We start from the raw sequence: 25,293 nt of genomic DNA on the forward strand, positions 1-25,293 counted from the left end.
CCCGAGACGTGAATGGTGGTTAAAGGAGGACTGGCGAGGGTCTAGTGCTCTGAACGGCGGGACCAGGACTAAGCGTGCAATGACGTGAGGAGGCTAACCGTACTTGGCCCCAGACAGGAAAAGAAAAACTGAAGAGAAAACAAACTTCAGACCTGAAATCGTACCGGAGAAGGACTACCGAATCGAGTCTGAAACATGACAGGCGACAGAAACAGTAATTTAACAGTGTGAACCTGAAGTGACAGGTAACAGAAAATAAATGATACCGCGTAAGACTTTGAGTGATCCGGACACTTGTGTACGCCTGAGCGCGATAACCATGGCATGAGAAGTGACGAACGTGGACCCTAAACGAAAGAGGCAACGGAAACTGGAAACGTACATCGATGCGCAGCCGGAGGCAGACACGGCGTGACATGAACGTAAGCCTGAAGCGTGACAGGCAACACCTGAAAAATAAAAAACACGTGAGCCTGAAGCGCAACAGGCAGCAGATGATTGATTGAAACGTAAGTCTGAAGCGTAACAGCCAAACCTAGACAAATTGAAAACGTAAGCCTGAAACGTAACAGGCAACAGATAATGCAAATAACACGTAAGCCTGAAGCGTAATAGGCAACCTGAGATGAATTTAGAAACGTGAGCCTGAACGTAACAGGCAATAGATAACGAAACTAACAGGTTAGCCTGAATCGTGACAGGCAACCTGAGATGAATTACAACGTAAGCCTGAAGCGTAACAGGCAACAGAGATGAATTGACAAACGTGAGCTTGAACCGTGGCAGGCACCCGACATGGTGAGATGTGCACGTGAGCCTGAAGCGCAAAAGTGGAAATGGTAATAAAGCGTGAGTCTGACACGTGACAGGCCAATGATTGGGAAGGAACGGACGCCTGGACAGAACGGGCCGTGGAAGGCAAGAGGCGTGAGCCTGGCCGGACCGCCAACTGATACATAAGCCTGACACGTGACAGCAACAGCCGGTGGTGGACAGATATGACAGAAACAAAACATGGTGACATGAACAAGAAGTGACCTGAGACGTGACTGGAGACAACCTGGTGACTATGACGTGACCCTGACGCGGGTGACAAAGGAATAGGAAGTGACATGGCGGCGTAGCCTGGAAGACCGCAAATGTGTGGTGGAAAAAGAAGCGGTTGCCGGACATGTCCGTGGATGTAGAGAGTGGAAAGCGATGGTCGGCACAAACGGGACGAATGAGCGCAACCTGGCTGACGAGCGCGGCCAGAGTGGCGCAGCACCCGGGGACTGCAACATAATTGGTAACGTGAGGGGGAGACTACGCAGACCGGAACGCGCCAATGCGTCCCAACCGTGACATGGGGAACCATCTTTTTTTTTTTTTTTTTAAAACTTCGACGCTGCTGCTGACTGTGTGGAGAGAATAAGACTTTGGGTGTGACCGGAGTGAGAAGGACAAAAAACCAGCACCTACCTGTTTGAACCCCGAGTGAGGAATTTTGTGACCTCTGTAAGGATGCATGGATCCTTGGATGAAGATTAACGGCAGAGTACCCAGGGTCTGCAACACTAACCCTTTTTTTTTTTTTGGGAAAAAGCACACCAAAACTGGGATCGTACTGTAGAAAATAATATTGATCGAATCTGGAATAAAAAAATTATAGCGACAAAGAATAGTGATTAACAGCATGAACCTGGCCTGTAACCGGTAATGGATGAAAACCGTAAACCTGAAGCGTAACGGGGAATAAAAACATAAGAGAAACGTAAGCCTGACAAACGTGACAGGCAACAGACGTGGTACAGTGGATACGTAAGCCTGAAGCGTAACAGGCGACAAGAATAAAAGAAAAATGTAAGCCTGAAGCGTGACAGGCAACATGATACATTTAGAAACGTAAGCCAGAAACGTAACTGGCAACAGAAAAGAAAGAGGTAAGCCTGAGACGTAGCAGGCAGCAGACATGATAGATAAGAAACGTAGGCCAGAAACGTAACTGGCAACAGAAAGAAAAACGTAAGCCTGAAACGTAACAGGCAGCAGACATGATAGGTGAGAAACGTAAGCCAGAAACGTAACTGGCAACAGAAAAGAAAAATGCAAGCCTGAAACGTAACAGGGAACAGACATGATATAATAGAAACGTAACCCTGAAACTGGCACTGACGGCAAATGATACGTAAGCCTGAAGCGTGACTGGCAACCGATGGTCTGGGAAAACGTAAGCCCGTGGCGACATGGGCAACAAATGGTAAAGAATAATGCGTAAGCCTGACACGGAACAGGCCACAGACATGTGAAGCATGAAATGACATACGTGAAACATGCAGAAAACCCGGCAATGAACATGGTGGGATGACATGGAAGCAAACCCGCCGTGTGACTGGTGACAGAACGGTGACTGAAAATAAGTATTTACCGAAACGTCCGCAGATGTGGCAGAGTGGAACAGGCGGTGGTCGACACGGGCGGAATATGTCTGAAAACCCTTGGCAGACGAAAAATGGCTAGTACTGCCGAAAACCCAGGGTCTGCAACAACAGTCAGGTGTGGGGGGGGGGGGGGGGGGGGGGCCCGGAGTAGTCCAAAGACTGCGCCATTTACCGACCCATGACCCAGGGATCCCTATACGTCCCTGTGATCTAACAAAATGCTCTGGCGGGCTGCGGATGCCCTGCGGTGTGGGACCTGACGTGGAGGGTCGCGGGAATTTGCTGAACGTGCGGTGTGAAGGGATGACCTGTGGGGTGACTTGTCTCTGGAGCGTGAAAGTGTTGAAACTTATTTATTCATATGCACATACATATGTATATATATATACGTGCATGCGTACACACACACAGACACATATATACACTTTTTTTTTTTTTTTGAGGTGGACAGAAGCAAAGGAGTGAATGAGGGGAGGAAGGGGGCGGGGAAGGTTCCCTGCGCCAGCTGACAGTGGCTCCGGATGACAGAGGAGGGCACGTGGGGACCCTGTAGCAGTTGCTATGAGCTGGATTGCTCCTGTATGTGTTTGAGAAGAGTGTGGATTAGAATTGCGCCGCTCCCGTGTGCACCGTGCATTCAGAGAGAGTTTTTTTTTTTTTTTTCACTTTATTGAAAATTAACAGCGGCCGGCCGTCAGCCAGCAGCTGCGTCAAAGTGAGAAGCGGCACCCCGGTTGCGGCCCTGGGTCTGGACGGACCCACCCGTGGTGGCAGGGCCTGGACCAGGAAAAGAAAGGGGCAAGCTGCTGCGGCGGCCGGAGCTGGCGCCCGACATCAGAGGCAGGCCGGGACGCAGGCACCGTCGCCGAGGCAACGGAGGCGCTGCCCGGCGTCCCACGTGACCTGCCCAGGCCGGCGCCTGGAGTGAGGACGTGCCGGCCGCACCACCTGGAGTGGAAGGTGGGTAGCAAGCGTACCGGGCCGAGGGGGAGAAGCACGCCGGAGAGGGGTATGGGAGGACAGTTGGTGACTTACCCAGACGGCTTGACCGAGCGATGAGCGTTGGAGGGGGAACCCCCACCAACTTACCTGCACGGCAGGACAGGGGGCACTGGAAACGCGCGCACGTGAGGAGAGGGCGTGCCTCCTTATAAGCGCGCCTACGCCCCTCCCACAAATGCAGGCTGACAAGTCAGCCTTAAGCTACTTGTGTGTGGCAGCATTTTCTATTTTTAGCGCATCCTGCACTAAATAGTGTACCATAGTAAGGCCTCTGTAGACAGCAACATTAGGTGCGCCACATCTTCAGTGTAAAGTGTGCGCATCCCAAAAAAAACTGTGACATCCAGTGTACTTTTTCTGTAGACAGTGTCCGCTGCGGACAGTGACATAACCAGTGACATTAGCTGCGCCACATCTCCAGTGTAAAGTGTGCGCATCCAAAAAATATCTGACATTCAGTGTACTTTTTCGGTAGACGGTGTCCGCTGTGGACAATTAGCTGAGCCACATCTCTGAGTGTAAAGTGTGCGCATCCAAAAAAATATCTGTGACGTACAGTGTACTTTTTCAATAGACGGTGTCCGCTTCTGACAGTGACATAACTAGTGGCACATCTGCAGTGTAACGTGCGCGCTTAAAAATTTATCTGTGACAAACAGCGTGCTATTTCCGTAGATGGTGTCGGCTGCGGACAGTGACATTAGCTGCGCCACATCTCCAGTGTAACGTGTGCTTATCCCAAAAATATCTGACATTCAGTGTACTTTTTCCGTAGACGGTGTCCGCTGCGGACAATTAGCTGCGCCACATCTCCAAATGTAAAGTGTGCGCATCCAAAAAAATATCTGTGACGTACAGTGTACTTTTTCAATAGACGGTGTCCGCTTATGACAGTGACATAACTAGTGCCACATCTGCAGTGTAACGTGTGCACTTAAAAATTTATCTGTGACAAACAGCGTGCTATTTCCGTAGATGGTGTCGGCTGCGGACAGTGACATTAGCTGCGCCACAGCTCCAGTGTAAAGTGTGCGCATCCAAAAAATATCTGACATCCAGTGTACTTTTTTAGTAGATGGTGTCCGCTGCGGACAGTGACATTAGCTGCGCCACATCTACTGTGTAAGGTGTGCGCCTCCAAAAAAATATTTGTGACGTACAGTGTACTTTTTCAATAGACGGTGTCCGCTTCTGACAGTGACATAACTAGTGCCACATCTGGAGTGTAACGTGTGCGTTTAAAAAATGGATCTGTGACATACAATGTACTTTTTCAATAGACGATGTACGCTTCTGACAGTGACATTACCAGGGCCACATCTGCAGTGTAACGTGTGCGCTGAAAAAATTTATCTGTGACATACAGTGTACTTTTTTTGCGTAGACGCTGCGGACAGTGAAATTACTGGTGGTACCTCTCCTGTATAACGTTTCCTCATCCCAAATACCTGTGACATTCCCTGTAATTTTTCATTAGCCGCTGGTGAAAGCATTGATATTATCTGTGGGATATCTCCTGTGTGACGTTTCCACATCCCTAATACATTTTTACATTTGTTTGCGCATACACTTTCAAATCCTACGCTACTGTACGTGTGACAGACTTTCAATCATATATAACATTTAATATGAAGAAGGCGAGCCGTAAGGAACGGGGCAGTGGCCATGATGCTGATGGTGCATGCCGAGGCCGTTGCCTTGGGCGCGGTGAAACTGTGCCTGCTGCCAGAGCACAAGAAAAACTATCATCCACGAAACCTAGCTGGGTTATGTCTCAGTTTGCAGGGCGGAGCAGGATACCACTCTTCAAGTCAGACTAGTGCAACCAGGTCGTAGGTTGGATTGCAGCAGATAATGCTTCCAGTCAGTTAAGCACCACCCTGTCTTCCACCAAGTCTAGTCTCAGTAGCCAAGATTCTGCTAAACCCAATCCTCACCCTGATCCTCCTTCCTCCCACCATGGAGAGTCTGGGCAAACAAGTGATTACACACTCAGATATTCCGAGGAGCTCTTTTCAGCGCCATTCCTTGATTTGGTCCTCTCACCAAGCATGCTTGAAGAAGGACAGATCTTGTGCCCTGATTCCCAAACTCTTGAGAATCCACACTAGCAAGAAGATGACGGTGGGGAACGGCAATTACTGTTTAATGAGGTGGGTGATTATGAGGCACAGATGCCAATAATTCAACGGCAATTACTGTCTCAAGAGGTTGATGAAGATGATGAGACACAGTTGTCAATCACTGAGGTAGTGGTTGGGTCAACAAGTCAGGAGGATAAGCAGAGTGAGGAAGTGGAAGAGAAGGTGGTGGACGATGAAATCACTGACCCAACCTTGGAAGGTGGAAAGCCTAGCAGGGACAGCAGTACAGAGGGGGAGGGATCTTCTGCACCGCAAAAGGCTGGAGGAGGCAGTGGGGTGGCAAAACGGATAAGGTGGTCCACACCAAACAGGCCCACAACTGTTCCTTGGAGCACACACTTGCGCAAATTTCCCATGCCAAGGGGTAGGTGTTCCCCAGTCTGGCGCTTTTTTGAGTAAAGTGCGGATGACAAAATAATTGTAATTTGCAACCTGTGCCATACAAAAATGAGCAGGGGCGTGAACACTAGCAACCACTCCACCACCAGCATGATCCGCCAAATGGCATCAAAGCACCGCAATAGGTGGGCCGAACACCTGGGTAAACAATCTGTGTCTGCGGGTCACACCACTGCTTCCTCTTCCCCTGTGTTACATGCTGGCCAATCCGCTGTCCAAGACACAGGCCCCAATGCCTCCTGCCCTGCACATGGACCTTCACAAGTACCAACAGCGAATACATCCACTTCCGTGTCCCAGCGCAGCGTCCAAATGTCCTTACCCTAGGCATTTGAACGCAAGCGCAAATACCCAGCCACCCACCCACAGGCCATAGCACTAAATGCGCAGCTTTCCAAATTACTCGCCCTGGAAATGTTTTCATTTAGGCTTAAGGACGCTGAGGCCTTCTGAAACCTGATGTCGGCGGCCGTCCCGCATTACGCAGTCCCCAGCTGCCACTATTTTTCAAGGTGTACCGTGCCCGCCTTACACCAACCTGTGTCCCGTAACATCACACGTGCCCTTACCAACACAGTTACTGGGAAGGTCCACTTAACCACGGACACATGGACAAGTGCATTCGGCCAGGGACGCTACATTTCCCTGATGGCACACTGGGTGAATGTTGTGGAGGCCGGGAGCGAGCAGTACCCTGGGATGGCACAGGTGCTACCAACGCTAAGGTGCTACCAAAGCCCTCCATTGATCAGGGTTTCCGCCAGCACCTACGTTAGTGGCTCCAAACCCCACTTCTCCTCCTCCGCCTCCTCCTCCACTTCCACCTCCAAATTATTCGCGTGCAGCACCATTCAGTCATCAGTCGGTAGCTGGAAGCAGTGTAGCACTGCAGTGGGGAAGCGGCAACAGGCCGAGTTGAAGCTGATATGCTTAAGGGACAAACAGCACACCGCCGCAGAGCTGGGGCAAGGGATAAGGGACCAGACTGATCTGTGGCTCTAACCACTCAACCTACAATCAATATATAAAGACTCCTGTACTCCACTTGAGTTTCAGTGCAAAGCTTTTATTTAGTGCGGTTCCAGTCAAAACGTTTTTGGCTGTGAAGCCTTCTTCAGTGTAACTGGAGAGGCATACAAAGTGTCACAAATGAATATACAATAATTACAATAGATATGGAATCAATTGTGTAGTACATATAATGTCGCAAATAGGTGCCTAAATAACAGGTATTATATTGAATATATTATATATACAAGAGGAGGACATGTCGATATGGCACGTGAAGAGAGCGTTTAGCCGTCATCTGGGGATCCAACAGGATCTTCAACGGAGTGGTCTGTGGTCAGCAGGTGGTTTGAGGTGGTAGTGATGGTGCTACACCGGTTTTAGTCAATAAGTAGCAGTAGGTGGAGTTAAAGAACACAATTGCAGAGTGGGACAGAGAATATGCTAAACAATATTACATGGACCGTATACTAAGAATCAAGATTAACGTAGTATATGTTAACAGAGCTTATTAGACGTACATTGCAGAACACAGGTTAACCCATCAGAGGGGGACTAGACAGTCTAATTGGCTGTAGAGTCCGCTCAGGTAAGGATTTCACAATATATTAAGGCGGACTAGGCATGAATTTCAAAACACATTAAAAATAGGCAATTAACTCAATATAAATTCCATATGGAGGGGTGGTTTAGCAATCGCTTTTGCCATTGTCAGTTGTCAATTCTTACCCGGATTGTGGCCGCATCAAGTCCAAGAAAAGCTTGAGAAAGGAAAATTTCCTCGGTGGTCGGCAGGGATGCTGCTGTTTGTATGGGCTCTGTGTCCCTGTCTGGCGTGCGGTCCGGGAGGCTGAGGCCTGTATTCCGGATTGCCATATCGCCGGTGGTGTCTCCGTTCCCCTTATGTGGGATCCGGCCGCGCAGCGTAGTTGGAAGGGCCGGTCTGGGCTGACGCACTTCCGGGTAAAACAAAGATGGCGTCCGGAGCTACGATGCTGCTGTCTGTTAACGGCTGGGATAGCGGTGAAGCGCTGGGACTGTGGTTTGTGGGGGTAAAGCTTGTATATGGTCATATTTACCTGTGGAGGTCCATAAGGGGGGTATCTATCATAGTTACCTCTAGTTGATGAACCAGTGGAATCGTTTACCTATGGATGTTATATTTACCTATGGATGTCCATCAGAGGACTGTCTGTTATAATTACCTCTAGAAGATAACCAGTGGAAAAAGGATATGATCTATTCAGTTCCCAACTAGGCATTTAGATGAAGGTCAATATCTGCTGTAGAATAAGAATAGAGGTATTGTTAGAGCTATTTATTACAAGCAAAAGTCAATGTCTGCAAACTATTTCTATATTCCCTGTGGTTCGTGGGGTAGTTCATGCGATATGTTTGCACTCAAAGTACATGCTGTGTGTTGTATATAATGGAGGCTCATTGTTTTTCACTTGATTGCCCGTTGGCTCTGTTGACACCGCCACTATGGGTTCAAGTATTTATACTGTAGGGATTATATAAAGCTTCCTATATCATAGTCCCGGTTTAGACCCTTGGGTTCGAGTTTTTAGCAGGCGGTGTATCCACATGGCTTCCCTATTCATGAGGAGGCGTGATAAGTCTCCGCCCCTTCTGGGGACTGTTACTTGTTCCACTACCTGGAACCGCAGTTGGGCGATAATGTGGCGTTTGACTGCGAAGTGTGCGGGAATCGGCAGGTGGTTGTTTTCACATCTGATGTTAGACTTGTGCTGGCATATTCTGTCCCTAATGGTCTGTGTTGTTTCACCCACGTATGTCAGGCTACATTGGTTGAGTCACATGTAAAGAAACCCCGTAAAGCGATCCCTTGTCCCGTGAGAGGGTGGAAGATTTTATCCCCCTTTGTGACATGTGAGCATTGAGTGCAATGTAGGCAGGGGAAAGTGCCCTTGCGTTGTGTTTGTAATAGTAGTTGTCTTGGGATCCTGATGTTGGAGCCCACATCTGCCCTCACAAGCATGTCCTTTAGATTTTTGGGGCGTCTATTGCATGGTAGGAACGGGATTGAAAATGCCTCAATGTGTGGGTACGCCTGGTGTAGGAGGTGCCAGTGTTTTCGTAAGATATGTTGAATCTTGTGGGCAAAGGGGTGAAATGTGTGCACGAAGGGTACCCTTTGGGCCTGTTTCTCCCTGACTTTTTGGCTAGGTTGTAGGCACTCTTTTATTACAGTGTTGGGATAGCCCCTGTTTAGGAAACGTGTGGACATTTCGTCCAACCTCATTTCCTTAGTTGCCGTGTTGTCGACTATTCGGGAAATTCTTTGAAACTGCGATCGTGGGAGGGACTTCTTCATACTGGTGGGGTGGAAGCTGGAGTAATGTAATAGACTATTGCGGTCGGTCGGTTTAGTGTAGAGGTCAGTATGCAGAAAGCCGTTGGGATCCTTGGAGACTATGGTGTCTAGAAAGTTAACTGATGTGCTACTGTGGTGTAGGGTGAACTGCAGTTCAGGCCAGATGGAGTTTAAGTAGGTGAGGAAGTTTTGTAGTGCCTCTGTCGTGCTGTTCCATATACAAAAGACATCATCTATATATCTTTTCCAAATCACTACATGTTGTTGGAATTCTGTGTTTGTGTAAATATAGTCCTCCTCTAGCGTGGCCATGTAGCAATTGGCGTATGGTGGTGCCATGTGTGCCCCCATTGCGGTCCCTTGTTTTTAAATGAAGAAAGTATCTTCAAACAGGAAGTAATTTTGGGTAAGCACGATTTGGAGGAGGTCCATGCACAGTGATGAGATTTCAGGTTTGGTGCCCGTTGACTCAAGTAATCTCTTAGTGGCAGCTAGACCCTTGCTGTGTGTAATCGATGTGTAAAGGCTTACCACATCAAGGGTAGCCAAAATAGAGTCCGGTTGAACCTGTTTGATGTCCCTTATGATATGTAAGAATGTGGATGTGTCAAGAAGAAATGACGTTTTGACTGGAACCGCACTAAATAAAAGCTTTGCACTGAAACTCAAGTGGAGTACAGGAGTCTTTATATATTGCATATATCTGGTTTGGGAACCATCTCCTAACACCCACGCTATCCAATTGGAGAACCATCCAACCTTTTATCATCTCAACCTACAATCAGGCATGGTTGTGTCTGATAATGTCCGTAAATTGGTGGCGGCTTTGGAGCTCGGCAAGCTCAGACACATCCCATGCCCAGCACACGTCTTAAACTCAAAACCTACCCCCAATTTGCCTGAGCTATTGGTGAAGGTGCGCCGCGTGTGTGCACATTTACGCAAATTATCGACAGTTTTAGCTGGTCTGTCAACGCTGCAGCAGCGCTTGAAATTGCCAGCTCACCGTCTGTTGTGCGATGTGAGCATACGATGGAACTCGACGTTACACATGTTGTCCAGGCTTTGTGAGCAGCAGAGGGCAGTAGTCGAATACCATCTGCAGCATGGTCATCGCCTTTCCAGTCAGCTTTCGCTATTCACAAGCGAGGAGTGGGTATGGATGTCTGACCTCTGTGAGGTTTTAAGAAACTTTGAGGAATCCACGCAGATGGTAAGCGGCGATAACGCTATTATCAGAGTAACCATCCCACTTCTGTGTCTACTCAAACGCTCGCTGCTCACAAATAAGGACAATGCTTTGCATGTGGAAGAGGTGGAAATGGGGTAAGACATTACAGAGGGTGATAGCCAGACCACCCTCAGTGCATCTTCTCAGCGCAAATTGGATGATGAAGAGGAGGATAAGCAGGAGACGGTTGCCTCCGCTACAAAGGGTAGTATCCATGGAAGTTTAATTCCATCTGTTCAGCGTGGGTGGGCAGAAGAGGAGGAAGATGAGGAGATTGAGAGTGATCCTCCTGATGAAGACAGAAAAGTCTTGCCTGTTGGTACTCTGGCACATATGGCTAACTTCATGTTAGGCTGCCTTTCCCGGGACCCGCCCATTATACGCATTTTAGACAACACGGATTACTGGTTGATATGGTGGGACCGCTCTGCTCCTCATTTAAACAGAGCGTTTTTCCTGGATTGCAGGTATTCACTTAATCTGGTTCAAGACACCTTTAGATTGAATTGCAGTACGCTTCTACGCAGATTGGAGAACTCAGTATATCAGCATGGTTCAGAACTGCCCACACCTCTATGCTGGATTATCGTAAGCTATCTCCAAGATGTCAATGGTGAGAGTACCTCTGGTACAGTTAAAAAATTCTGTTTTATTATACTCACAGAAATAAAATTATTTTTCAGCATATCATTACAGCAATAGTCTTTCGCACAGCCCGACCCGGGTTTCGCATGTAGCTTCGCCAGGGGCGAGAATCTAACACACCTAGGGTAGGAGGTTATTTAACCTCCTCCCCCCATGTTACACACCTGATGATTGTAAATTGCATTTTCCATCCAGTTGCAAACAAGGTAAGTTTCTAAAAATATTCAAATTACAAATAAAATCACATTTCCACTCCTATTCCAAAATCCACATAAAATATTTGTCAATTTTAAAGGGTTTTTATCACTTCATATCACATATTTAGGTGTCAGACACTAGCGATCCGCTAGTGTCTGCTCTAACAAACCATCCTAATATGATAGGTTTTGGGGCAGCCGTTTTGCTAAAATAACAACTTATATCTATATGCTAATGAGCCTCTAGGTGCTATGGGGGCGTCATTAGCACCTAGAGGCTCCGTCTACCTTCCTAAACTGCCGCCGCCCAGCGCGTCCCTCCAGCCCGTCCCTCCAGCCCGCCCATCTCCTGCTGAATGCGATGATCTGCGATCCTCTCCGTGCACGTCTCTGTTCTGCGCATGCGCAGTGAATGCCTGACCGCTTCCCTGCTCAGACAGCTCCACTGCGCCTGTTCCTCGGAGCACTATGATATCATCGGCGCAGGCACAGTGGAGATGTCTGAGCAGGGAAGCGATCAGACATTCACTGCGCATGCGCAGAACAGAGACGCGCACGGAGAGGATCGCAGATCATCGCATTCAGCAGGAGATGGGCGGGCTGGAGGGACGCGCTGGGCGGCGGCAGTTTAGGAAGGTAGACGGAGCCTCTAGGTGCTAATGACGCCCCCATAGCACCTAGAGGCTCATTAGCATATAGATATAAGTTGTTATTTTAGCAAAACGGCTGCCCCAAAACCTATTATATTAGGATGGTTCGTTAGAGCAGACACTAGCGGATCGCTAGTGTCTGACACCTAAATATGTGATATGAAGTGATAGAAACCCTTTAAAACCTTTTCATACTGACTTCACTCACTTGGACTTATACTACAGGCACGTATTGGTAAACCAATGATATGCTTACAACTCCTTTTCATTCATAAAAAACACACGTCTATGTTAATCTCCTCCCCATGCAGGGCAATCTGTTGCTCCACACTTTTACTATTCAGGCGCACTACAATGCCAATGATTAAAGATACTCAAACTAAACAGGGCTTGAGATCGAATTCGATGTTCATCCCTCTAGGTTGAAGGGTGTTCAGTTTATATATCCATTCGATCTCTCTTCTATTTATTTGCATTAAAGGGTCTCCACCTCGCCAGTGAGGTTTGACTAGTTCCACTCCCATGAATTTCAGACCCCTCAGATTTTTTTTCATGGTGCTCTTTAAAGTGCATTGAAACACTATTTTTAGAAACTTACCTTGTTTGCAACTGGATGGATAATGCAATTTACAATCATCAGGTGTGTAACATGGTGGGAGGAGGTTAAATAACCTCCTACCCTAGGTGTGTTAGATTCTCGCCCCTGGCGAAGCTACATGCGAAACCCGGTCGGGCTGTGCGAAAGACTATTGCTGTAATGATATGCTGAAAAATAATTTTATTTCTGTGAGTATAATAAAACAGAATTTTTTAACTGTGCCGGAGGTACTCTCACCATTGTGCTTCTGACATCTTGCAGATAGCTTACGATAATCCATGATAGAGGTGTGGGCGGTTCCGAACCATACTAAGATGATATGCTGAGTTCTCCAATCTGCGTAGAAGCATACTGCGATTCAATCTAAAGGTGTCTGTCTTGAGCGAGATTAAGTGAATATCTGCATTCCAGGAAAAACGCTCTGTGTGAATGAGGAGCAGCGCGGTCTCACCATATTGACACTTTGCAATTGTGAAGAACCCACTTCATCCTAGGAGACCAGCAGCGCAAGTACCATTGAAAGCTAGTGACTCATTTTATCTTATTTTATTGTATCTATATTTGTGGGTTTTGAGTCGCGACTGTGAAGATGGACATTTTTGATTCCTGAGCAAACTTCAAGTCTGATGTTGATTTTTTATCAGTGAAATATGTTGAAGATGAAGATAAGGGTTTAATGAATCTGTTTGTAGAGTTGGAAAGAGAGTTAATTAGGGAGGTCAGAACCATATGGGATGTTGCGTCTTTAGAACGCTATCTGGCTGAATGAAAAATTCCAGATGGTCTGAGATGGCAGTTACCCCTGAATTCTGAAGATGAGGGGGATTTATTGGTATGGGAACAACTAATGAATGAGTGTGGCCTTAAGGTTTTGAGATTTATTGTAAATATACGTAGAAACAAACTAAAACAGATCAACAAGAATATAGAAATACTTTAACAGAAAATTCAGCCTTTTAATATTGGGAATAAGAAGGAATATGAGGATTTGAGTATTAAATGTAAGGAGACAGTTGTAAAAAATGAGAGTGATATTAGAACAAAAAAACTAAAGAAGTTTGCTAAAGTGTGTGAGGAATATGAAAATAACAGAGTGTATAAGTGGAAAAATAAAAATAGAGAGAACATAGTTTCCAGTGAAATGCAGGCAGGAACCGCTGACTCAGGTTAGCCAAATCAGGGCAATCGCATAGAGAGGAAGTATGGCACATTTCAACCTTATGGGAAAAATAAAAATAATTACAGAGGAACTTCACGACAAGGAGGAAATTATAGGGCAAACAGACACGGGGGATATACCAATGACTACAACTACCAAAATGAAAATTCTAAAAGGCAGGGAAATTCGAATAGCTGGTGGAATAGGAATAGACAGGAAGGATACTATCAATCACAAGGGAGGCGACCAACACACTATGGAAATTATAGGGAAAATGGCAATTATAGGGGAGAGGGAGGATATGGGGGGCACTACAATCATTATCCCGACCAGTATTCTGGACGTAACAGATTTTACAATGAGGAGATATATAAACCACAGGATTATGGAGGTACAGAAAGGAAAAACCATACCCAATAATCTGAATTTTCCACATCAGGCAACAAAGGGAGTACAAAGGAATATGATGGGGAAACAAGATCCCGAAAGGAATACAATGATGACCCCCACAAAAAAGAAATCACATAGAGGTAGGAGAGGAAATGGAAAAAGAAAAAATAAGTCCAGATCCCAAAAAAATCAGGGGAGGCATTTTCATCTTGAGTTCACACAACCTATCAAAGGAGGAAAAACAAATATTGGGGAGAGGTTTAAAATTTACGCCCACTAAACAGTTAAATAAATTTGAGACTTTCCTAGACATAAATAGATTTGCGAAAAAACTGAACATTGCGAAATACTGCATGAGCAATCAGGGAGGCACCCTTGAAGAATGCAGTGAACACATCATTGGCTGCGTCTGCAAAAGACGCAACTAATAAGAAGGGGATAATTTACACTCAGCTTACTAGCAATGAGTGTATAGAAGCCTTCAAGAGGGGGCTTTTAAATGAATTAGATAAGATAGAGAGTAAAACGAAATATAATAACTATTCGTTTAAAAAAAAGAAAGTCTTACAAGATCTGGAATCCAACCCCCTAATTGTAAGAAAACTGCAGATAAAGGGGGGGGGGGGAGTAGTTGTGATGAATAAGGATAAGTATCAGATGGAAATGTATAGATTGTTGGCAGATGAGACCACTTATAGGAAACTCAATAGTGACCCCACAAGAGAGGAAATTGGATATATTATTAAAAGAAGGTGTCACGGGTGAAGTTTGCAGATAACTGGAACTTATGAATAAACGAGTGACTGGCTTGATCCCAAACTAAGGAGCTTATAGGTGAGCCCTATAAAACCCTAAAAGCTCTCCCTGACTGCTATGCCCATGCAAGGGTCTCAATGGTAGATGATTGCATGCCCACGTACCTAAGTCTGTGCAACACCAGAAAACCCTATAATAGTGAGGGGACACGACCACCGGCTCCCTGCACTTAAAGAGGACTTTTCACCCATTATGACAATGTGAACTAAGTATACAGACATGGAGAGTGCACTTACTATTATCCCCGGGCGCCGCTCCGTTCTCCCGCTATGCCCTCCGGTATATTTGTTTACAAAGTTATGGTAGGCGGAGTCTGCCCTTGTTCTGCTGTAGCACTGGCCAATCGCATTGCAGAGCTCACAGCCTGGGAGAAAAGAACCTCCCAGGCTGTGAGCTCTGCGCTGCGATTGGCCAGCGCTACAGCAGAACAAAGGCTGACTCTGCCTACCATAACTTAGTGACTGAAATCTCCGCCTAACATAACTTAGTGAGTGAAGATACCGGAGGGCATAACGGGAGAACGGAGCCGCGCCAGGTGTAATAGTAAGTGCAGTGAGATCCCCGGGCGCCGCTCTCCATGTATGTATACTTAGTTCACATTGTCATAATGGGTGAAAGGTCCTCTTTAATACGGACGGAGTCAGGGTCACCTAGAATCAAGCCAGCAAGAAAACACAATAAAGTAAAGGACTTATCTGAGCAAATAGCAGAAGCAGCTTCCAGCAGTGAACACTTCATCCAGGAAGTAGTATAAACCGCAAAGTGAGGCAGTATGGGAGGGAATATAAAGGAAGACGATTAGTCTAAATAAGTGACACCTGGCAGAAGGAAAGGAGATGAGAAAGTGAAACCAAAACAAAGAACATCATACAAGAGGTAGAGAAGAACATCTGTCAGACCTCCTCACAGAACCGGCGGTGACAGTACCCCTCCCTCTACGGGTGGACTCCGGACACTCAGAGCCCACCTTCTCAGGATGAGACCTATGGAAATCCCTGATGAGACGAGTGGCCTTAATGTCCGCCACTGGGACCCACATCCTCTCCTCAGGACCATAACCCTCCCAATGAACGAGGTACTGAAGAGAACCACGGATAATGCGAGAATCCACAATCCTAGAGACCTGAAATTCAAGATTACCATCAACAATAATCGGAGGAGGAGGCAAAGAGGAGGGTACAGTGGGTTGGACATAAGGTTTTAATAGGGACTTGTGAAAAACATTATGGATCTTCCAAATCTGAGGAAGATCAAGACGGAAGGCAAAGGGATTGATGACGGACAAGATCTTGTAAGGCCCAATAAACTTAGGACCCAACTTCCAGGAGGGAACCTTCAGTTTGATATTCTTTGTAGACAACCACACCAGATCACCCACATTCAGGTCCGGACCAGGCACACGTCTCTTATCCGCCACACGCTTATATCTCTCACTCATTCTCTTCAGATTACCCTGAATCTTTTGCCAAATAAATGACAAAGACGAGGAAAATCTCTCCTCATCAGGTAAACCAGAAGACCCCTCTCCAGAGAATGTCCCAAACTGCGGATGAAACCCATATGCACCAAAAAATGGTGACTTATCAGAGGACTTCTGGCGACGGTTATTTAAAGCAAACTCAGCAAGGGACAAAAAAGAATACCAATCCTCCTGATTCTCCGCCACAAAACAGCGCAGATATGTCTCCAGATTTTGATTGACGCGTTCGGTCTGACCATTCGACTGCGAGTGAAAAGCAGAAGAGAACGACAACCGAACCCCCAAATGAGAACAGAAGGCCTTCCAGAATCTGGAAACAAATTGTGTGCCCCTATCAGAAACTATGTCTGAAGGAATGCCATGCAATTCAACAATGTGATCAACAAACGCTTGCTCCAGCGTCTTAGCAATGGGTAACCCAGGAAAGGGAATGAAATGTGCCATTTTGCTAAAACGGTCCACTACCACCAGAATCACAGTATTCCCCGAGGAACGAGGCAGGTCCGTAATGAAGTCCATGAACAGATGCGTCCAAGGACGGGAAGGAATGGGTAACGGGAGGAGAGAACCCGATGGCCGTGAATGAGGGGCCTTGGCATGAGCGCAGGTCTCGCAGGCTGCCACAAAACCCTCAACCGTCTTACGAAGAGCCGGCCACCAGAATCTCCGAGCAATGAGATCCACTTTGGCTCTACTCCCCGGGTGCCCAGCATGGACTGTATCGTGGTGCTCCTTAAAAACCTTGTGTCGTAAAGCGAGAGGCACAAACAACCTCCCAGGAGGACAAAGATCAGGAGCCTCTGCCTGGGCTGCCTGAACCTCTGCCACCAAATCAGTATAAAAAGCAGAGACGACCACCCCTTCAGCCATAATGTGACCCGGGTCTTCAAAGTTCCCCCCTCCCGGAAAACAACGTGACAGGGCATCCGCCTTCACATTTTTAACCCCAGGGCGGAAAGTAACAACAAAATTAAACCTAGAAAAAAACAAAGACCATCTGGCCTGTCTAGGGTTCAGACGCTTGGCCTATTCCAAGTAGGCCAGATTCTTATGGTCGGTAAACACAGTAATAGGGTGTCTAGCTCCCTCTAACCAATGGCGCCATTCTTCAAAAGCTAATTTGATGGCCAACAACTCCCTATCTCCCACATCGTAATTTCTCTCTGCAGAGGATAGTTACCTTGAAAATGGCACACGGTTGCCATTTGGCAGGAGAGGGACCCTGAGATAAGACCGCACCCACACCCACCTCAGAAGCATCCACCTCAACAATAAAAGGTAGAGAGACATCAGGTTGTACCAAAATGGGAGCGGAAGCAAAACTCTCTTTAATACTAGAAAAGGCTTTAAGCGCATCTACCGACCATGAGGAAAAATCCACCCCCTTTTTAGTCATATCAGTGAATGGCTTAACAACAGAGGAATAATTCAAAATTAACTTTCTGTAATAATTGGCAAAACCCAAAAATCACATCAGCACCTTCTGATTCTCAGGAAGCTCCCAATCAAGCACAGCGCGGACCTTCTCAGGGTCCATCCAAAAACTAGAAGCGGAGAGAAGAAAACCAAGAAATTGAATCTCCGGAACCGCAAACACACATTTTTCCAGTTTAGCGTACAATTTATTCTCCCGCAGAATCAGCAAACCTGACATAGGTGGTCCGATGAGTCTTGAAATCAGGAGAAAAAATCAAAATGTCATCTAGATACACCAGTACAAATTTCCCCATTAAATGATAAAAAATGCTGTTCACAAAATGTTGGAAGACAGCCAGAGCACTCATCAAACCAAAGGGCATAACCAAATTCTCGAAATGACCCTCAGGGGTATTGAAGGCCGTCATCCATTCATCCCCTTCCCTGACCCTGACTAGGTTGTATGCCCCTCTTAAATCCAACTTAGAAAAAACTTTTGCTCCAACAATCTGGTTAAACAGGTCCGGGATCAGAGGAAACGGATATGGGTCACGAATCGTGATACGGTTCAGCTCCCTGAAATCCAGACAAGGTCTTAAAGAACCATCTTTTTTCTTAACAAAAAAAAACCAGCGGCGACAGGTGACTTCGAGGGTTGGATGTGTCCCTTTTTTAGGCTCTCAGAGATATAAGTACGCATAGCGACCCTTTCAGGTTGCGAGAGATTGTATAGTCGTGATTTTGGCAGCTTGGCGCCTGGGATGAGATTAATAGGGCAGTCGTACTCCCGTTGAAGGGGCAACTCCTGGACACCAGTCTCAGAAAACACATCCGAAAATTCAGAGAGAAAAGATGGCACAGTCTTGGTAGAAACCTCTGAAAGAGATGCCATGAAGCAATTCTCTCTGCAAAACTCACTTCAACCATTTATTTGCCTTGCTTGCCAATCAATGGTGGGGTTATGTTTAGTGAGCCAGGGTAGCCACAACACTTGAGGAGTAGGTAATCCGCTTAAGACGAAACATGACATATCCTCAACATGAGTGTCACCCACAGTCAAACGGATATTGTGAACTATGCCCTTTAACGATCTTTGAGAAACTGTTGCGGAATCGATAGCAAAAACAGGTATTTCCTTTTCCAAAGTGCATACCTGGAAACCATGCGTTGTTGCAAATTGATTATCAATGAGATTGACAGCTGCTCCACTATCTACAAAAATCTCACAAACAATGTTCTTGCTGTCTAGCGCCACCTTGGCAGGTAATAGAAAACGGGAACTACAAGCAAACGGCAAACCTTCAATTTCCGCATCAACCTTGCCAATAGTAGCAAATGGAAAGGTTTTAGAGTTTTTTTTTTGTTTTTTTTTATTACCCTCAGAAAACTTTATGAATCTTCTAGAGGGGCAAACATTAGCTAATTGATTTATACCCCCACAACAGAAACAAACCCTCCTCTGAGAGCTGAATCCTCTACTATCAGAGGCAAGCAAACCCAGCTGCATGGCCTCCTCCTCAGAGGGGATAGAGACAGACTGAGACCCCTGCGCACTGAATGAGACAGCCCCACTCTCCTTGGGTTGAATATGACAGGAAAGAGTAGTCTCCTTTCTCTCTCTAAGACGCCTGTCAATACGAACAGCTAGAGACATGGCTGACTCTAACGACGCTGGTCTCTCATGAAAAGCGAATGCATCTTTCAATCTTTCCGAAAGACCATGGCAAAATTGACTTCGGAGTGCAGTATCATTCCAACCAGTATTAGCTGCCCATCTCCGAAATTCAGAACAATATATCTCTACGGAGTGTTTACCCTGGCATAAAAAACACAGTTTAGATTCAGCCAGAGCAATACGATCCGGGTCATCATATATCTGCCCCAGGGCTACAAAAAATGAATCCACCGATCGGAGGGGCCGTGCCCCCACCGGCAGCGATAAGGCCCAAGACTGAGCGTTATCCCTGAGCAGCGAGATGATGATCCCCACCCTCTGCTCCTCATCACCAGAGGAATGGGGAAGTAGGCGAAAATGGAGTTTGCAAGCCTCTCTAAAGTGAATAAAAATTCTCACTCCCCTGGAGAACGTATCGAGAAGCGAGATCTTAGGCTCGGAACAAACTCCATGAACGCCAGAAGAACCGGTCATCTGAAACTGAGACACAGTTTTACGGAGGTCTGCTACCTCCAGCAAAAGACCTTGCATGAGGTCAATCAAGGCTGAAACCGGATCCATGCTTAAGACAGTTATGGCGGTTTATAATGTCACGAGTGAAGTTTGCAGATAACTGGAACTTATGAATAAACGAGCGACTGGCTTGATCCCAAACTAAGGAGCTTATAGGTGAGCCCTATAAAACCCTAAGAGCTCTCCCTGACTGCTATGCCCATGCAAGGGTCTCAATGGTAGATGATTGCATGCCCACGTACCTAAGTCTGTGCGACACCTGAAAACCCTATAATAGTGAGGGGACACGACCACCGGCTCCCTGCACTTAATACGGACGGAGTCAGGGTCACCTAGAATCAAGCCAGCAAGGAAACACAATAAAGTAATGGACTTATCTGAGCAAATAGCAGAAGTAGCCTCCAGCAGTGAACACTTCATCCAGGAAGTAGTATAAACCGCAAAGTGAGGCAGTATGGGAGGGAAAATAAAGGAAGATGATTAGTCTAAATAAGTGACACCTGGCAGAAGAAAAGGAGATGAGAAAGTGAAACCAAAACAAAGAACATCATACAAGAGGTAGAGAAGAACGTCTGCCAGACCTTCTCACAGAACTGGCGGTGACATCTTAAATGGTCCAAGGGATGACATCTTAAATAAGAAAGAACATGAATATTTAACTGTAAAATATCCGGTATCCCCGGTGATTTACCACCTGCCGAAAATACATAAATGTCTCTCAAAACCCCCTGGCAGGCCTATTGTTTCGGGCATTGACTCTCACAAGCAGGATTACAGAATACATAGATTTTCATCTGCAAATGTATGTCACACTAATTCCTTCATATTTGAAGGATACGGGCAGTGTATTAGATCTGATACAAAAATTAGACATGCATCGAGAGGATGTATGGCTTGCGACAGTCGATGTGACATCATTATACACTGTTATCCCGAAGGTCTTAGGACTCAAAGCTATAGAGAATCAGCTGCTAAAAGATCCTCTAATGACAGATACACAAGGTACATTTATTGAAGTGTGTGGATTACTGCCTAGACCTCAATTACTTCTGGCTTGATGGGAACTTTTTTGTCCAATGCATCAGGGGGTGCAATTCGCCCCCATTTTTGCAAATATTTTTATGGGGGCATGGGAGGAGGAGAATATCAGCCCGATATTGGGAAAGAAAATCTATGCTGTTATGGAGAAGATTCATTGATGCCTAATTATCTGGGTGGGAGAGAAAGGGGGGTTGGAAGTACTCATTCAGAATTTAAATGAGAACAACTGGAACTTACACTTCACCAGTAGTATTAGCAATGTTGAGATTAATTTCCTAGATCTATGCATTTTTTTGGGAAATGAAAGGTTGATCACAAGAACGTATTTCAAAGAAACAGATGTGAATGCATATATTGACAAGACCAGCTGCCATCATGATGTATGGCTAAATAACATCCCAAAGGGACAGTTTAAGACTTAAGAGAATAGCACGTAACTGTACGAAGGTAGAAGATTATAAAAAGCAGTGTATAGTGATCATGGAAAGGTTTGTGGAAAAAGGGTACGAGGAGGAGGAGATGGAAAGGTGTCGGAAAAGCTTGGAAGTTTGTGAAATAGAAGATGGTTGTGAAAAAGGAAGGAAGAAAAGATAGGGATTTTCACTTCATGTTCATGACACAATATAATGCCAATGTAGGGTTCTTAAAAAATGTGATTAAAAGAAATTGAGCAACTTTGAAGAACGACCCCATTTTAGGGAAAGAGATACCTAAGAGGCCTGAGATTGTATATAAGAAGGCTCCAACCTAAATACACGTTTAGTACATAGTGCAATCGCAACTGCCCCCAAAAAGAGTGGCATGCAAAAATTCACATGGTGTGGCTTCTGCATAGGTTGTAAAAATAGGATTTTGAAAGAGAGAATGCAACATGTGGGAGCAGTGAAGTCAACAGTAAGTGGACAAGAGTTTAAAGTGAAGGGGGGTTTGTCCTGTAAAAATGAGGGGGTTATATACGTACTGGAGTGCCCTTGTGGCCTCCAGTATGTGGGAAGAACTCTCAGAAAACTGGAAGTTAGGATACAGGAGCACATACGGAATATCAAAAAAAGTTTGACCACACATAGTGTTTCAATGCACTTTAAAGAGCACCATGAAAAAAATCTCAGGGGTCTGAAATTCATGGGAGTGGAACTAGTCAAACCTCACTGGCGAGGTGGAGACCCTTTAATGCAAATAAATAGAAGAGAGATCGAAAGGATATATAAACTGAACACCCTTCAACCTAGAGGGATGAACATTGAATTCGATCTCAAGCCCTGTTTAGTTTGAGTATCTTTAATCATTAGCATTGTAGTGCGCCTGAATAGTAATATTGGGGAGCAACAGATTGCCCTGCATGGGGAGGGGATTAACATAGACGTGTGTTTTCTATGAATGAAAAGGAGTTGTAAGCATATCATTGGTTGACCAGTCCCAGTGAGTGAAGTCAGTATGAAAAGGTTTTAAAATTGACAAATTTTTTATGTGGATTTTGGAATAGGAGTGGAAATGTGATTTTATTTGCAATGTGAATATTTTTAGAAACTTGCCTTGTTTGCAACTGGATGGATAATGCAATTTACAATCATCAGGTGTGTAACATGGTGGGAGGAGGTTAAATAACCTCCTACCCTAGGTGTGTTAGATTCTCGCCCCTGATGAAGCTACATGCGAAACCCGGTCGGGGTGTGCGAAAGACTATTGCTGTAATGATATGCTGAAAAATCATTTTATTTCTGTGAGTATAATAAAACAGAATTTTTTAACTGTGCCGGAGGTACTCTCACCATTGTGCAGTTTATGACATCTTGCAGATAGCTTACGATAATCCATGATAGAGGTGTGGGCGGTTCTGAACCATACTAAGATGATATGCTGAGTTCTCCAATCTGCGTAGAAGCATACTGCGATTCAATCTAAAGGTGTCTGTCTTGAGCCAGATTAAGTGAATACCTGCATTCCAGGAAAAACATACAGTATATGGTTGAGTCTTCCTTTTCTCATCCTCCTTCTCCTCTTCCATCATATCAACATGCTTATTCATCACATATAATGCCCTCGCATATATGCCCTTCGCCTATAATATTTTACATTGTCAGCTCAGCTGCAGGCCCTCGAATATAATTTTTTAGAGGGTCAGCTCACCAGCAGGCACTCACCTACAATGTTTTACAGGGTCAGCTCACCAGCAGACCCTCGCATATAATTTTTTACAGGGTCAGCTAGTCAGCAGGCCTTCACCTACAATTTTTTACAGGGTCAGCTCACCTGAAGGCCCTCGCATTAAATTTTTTAGAGGGTCAGCTCACCTGCAGGCCCTCAGCTACAATGTTTTACAGGGTCAGCTCACCAGCAGACCCTCACCTACAATGTTTTACAGGGTCAGCTCATCAGCAGGCCCTCGTATATAATTTTTTAGAGAGTCAGCTCACCAGCAGGCCCTTGAAAATTATTTTTTTAGAGGGTCAGCTCACTGGCAGGCCCTCCCATATAATGTTTTATAGAGTCAGCTCACCAGCAGGCAGTCGCATATAATTTTTTACAGGGTCAGCACACCAGCAGGCCTTTACCTACAATCTTTTACAGGGTCATCTCACCTGAAGGCCCTCGCATATAATTTTTTAGAGGAAAGCTCAACAGCATGCCCTAACCTAAAATCTTTTGCATTGTCAGCTCACCTACAGGCCCGCAATTAAATTCTCTTACAGCATGGGTGTCAAACATGCGGCCCGCAAAGATGCAGCATCGCAGACTGCTATGTATGAGCCGGGAGAGAGGAGGGGCTGGAGTCCGTAACTAGGGGCGGGGCCCGGTGCAGTCACTGTACTCTTACACCGGGCCCCGCCGCTCACCAAAGTATTTATAAACGTGAATCCTTATCCTGTTATTAAGTTGAACTAACGCTGCGCTCTCCCATGTTCCCATGTTCCCTTGTATCCCCATAGCACTTACTTAAGCTTCAATAGCAGGCAGAGCGGACGGCAGCAGTAACGTCACTCACTGACGTCGAGCGCCTGCTCCGCCCACTTTATGAATGAACCAGGCGGAGCAGACGCGCGACGTCAGTGAGTGACGTTATTGGTGCCGTCCACTCTGCCTGCTATGGAAGCGTGTTCGTAAGTGCTGTGGGGATACAGGGGAACATGGGAGAGCGCAGCGTTAGTTCAACTTAATAACAGGATAAGGATTCACGTTTATAAATACTTCGGTGAGCAGAGGGCCGGTGTATTGGGGGACACTGTTATGAGGGGGATCTGTGGATGACATATAGCAGTGTCATCCACAGATCCCCCCCATAACAGTTTAATCCACAGATCCCCCCACCTCATAACAATGCCATCCACAGATATCCCACCCCATAGCAGTACCATCCACAGATATCCCACCCCATAACAGTTCCATCCACAGATCCCCCACCTCATAACAATGCCATCCACAAATCCCCCATAACAGCACCATCCACAGATCCCCCACCCCATAACAATGCCATCCACAGATCCCCCCACCCCATAACAATGTCATCCACAGATATCCCACCCCATAGCAGTACCATCCACAGATCCCCATAACAGTGCCATCCACAGATCCCCCATAACAGTGCCATCCACAGATCCCCCATAACAGTGCCATCCACAGATCCCCATAACAGTGCCATCCACAGATCCCCATAACAGTGCCATCCACAGATCCCCATAACAGTGCCATCCACAGATCCCCCATAACAGCGCCATCCACAGATCCACCATAACAGCGCCATCCACAGATCCCCATAACAGCGCCATCCACAGATCCCCCATAACAGCGCCATCCACAGATCCCCCATAACAGCGCCATCCACAGATCCCCCATAACAGTGCAATCCACAGATCCCCCATAACAGTGCCATCCACAGATCCCCCATAACAGTGCCATCCACAGATTCCCCATAACAGTGCCATCCACAGGTCCCCCATAACAGTGCCATCCACAGATCCCCCACATGACAGTGCGTCATCCACAGATCCCCCATAATAGTGTCATGCACAGACCACCATTAATTCAAAGCCCACCAAAAGCACAACTTTTGGTTAAAAATATTTTTTTCTTATTTTCCTCCTCAAAAACCTAGGTGCGTCTTATAGTGAAGTTTAATATTTGTATATATATATATAGTTCTCACTTGTGTTATTGGGCAACGGGATGTTGGGGG

Source organism: Bufo bufo, chromosome 9 (assembly GCF_905171765.1).
Source record: "Bufo bufo chromosome 9, aBufBuf1.1, whole genome shotgun sequence".
Lineage (NCBI taxonomy): Eukaryota > Metazoa > Chordata > Amphibia > Anura > Bufonidae > Bufo > Bufo bufo.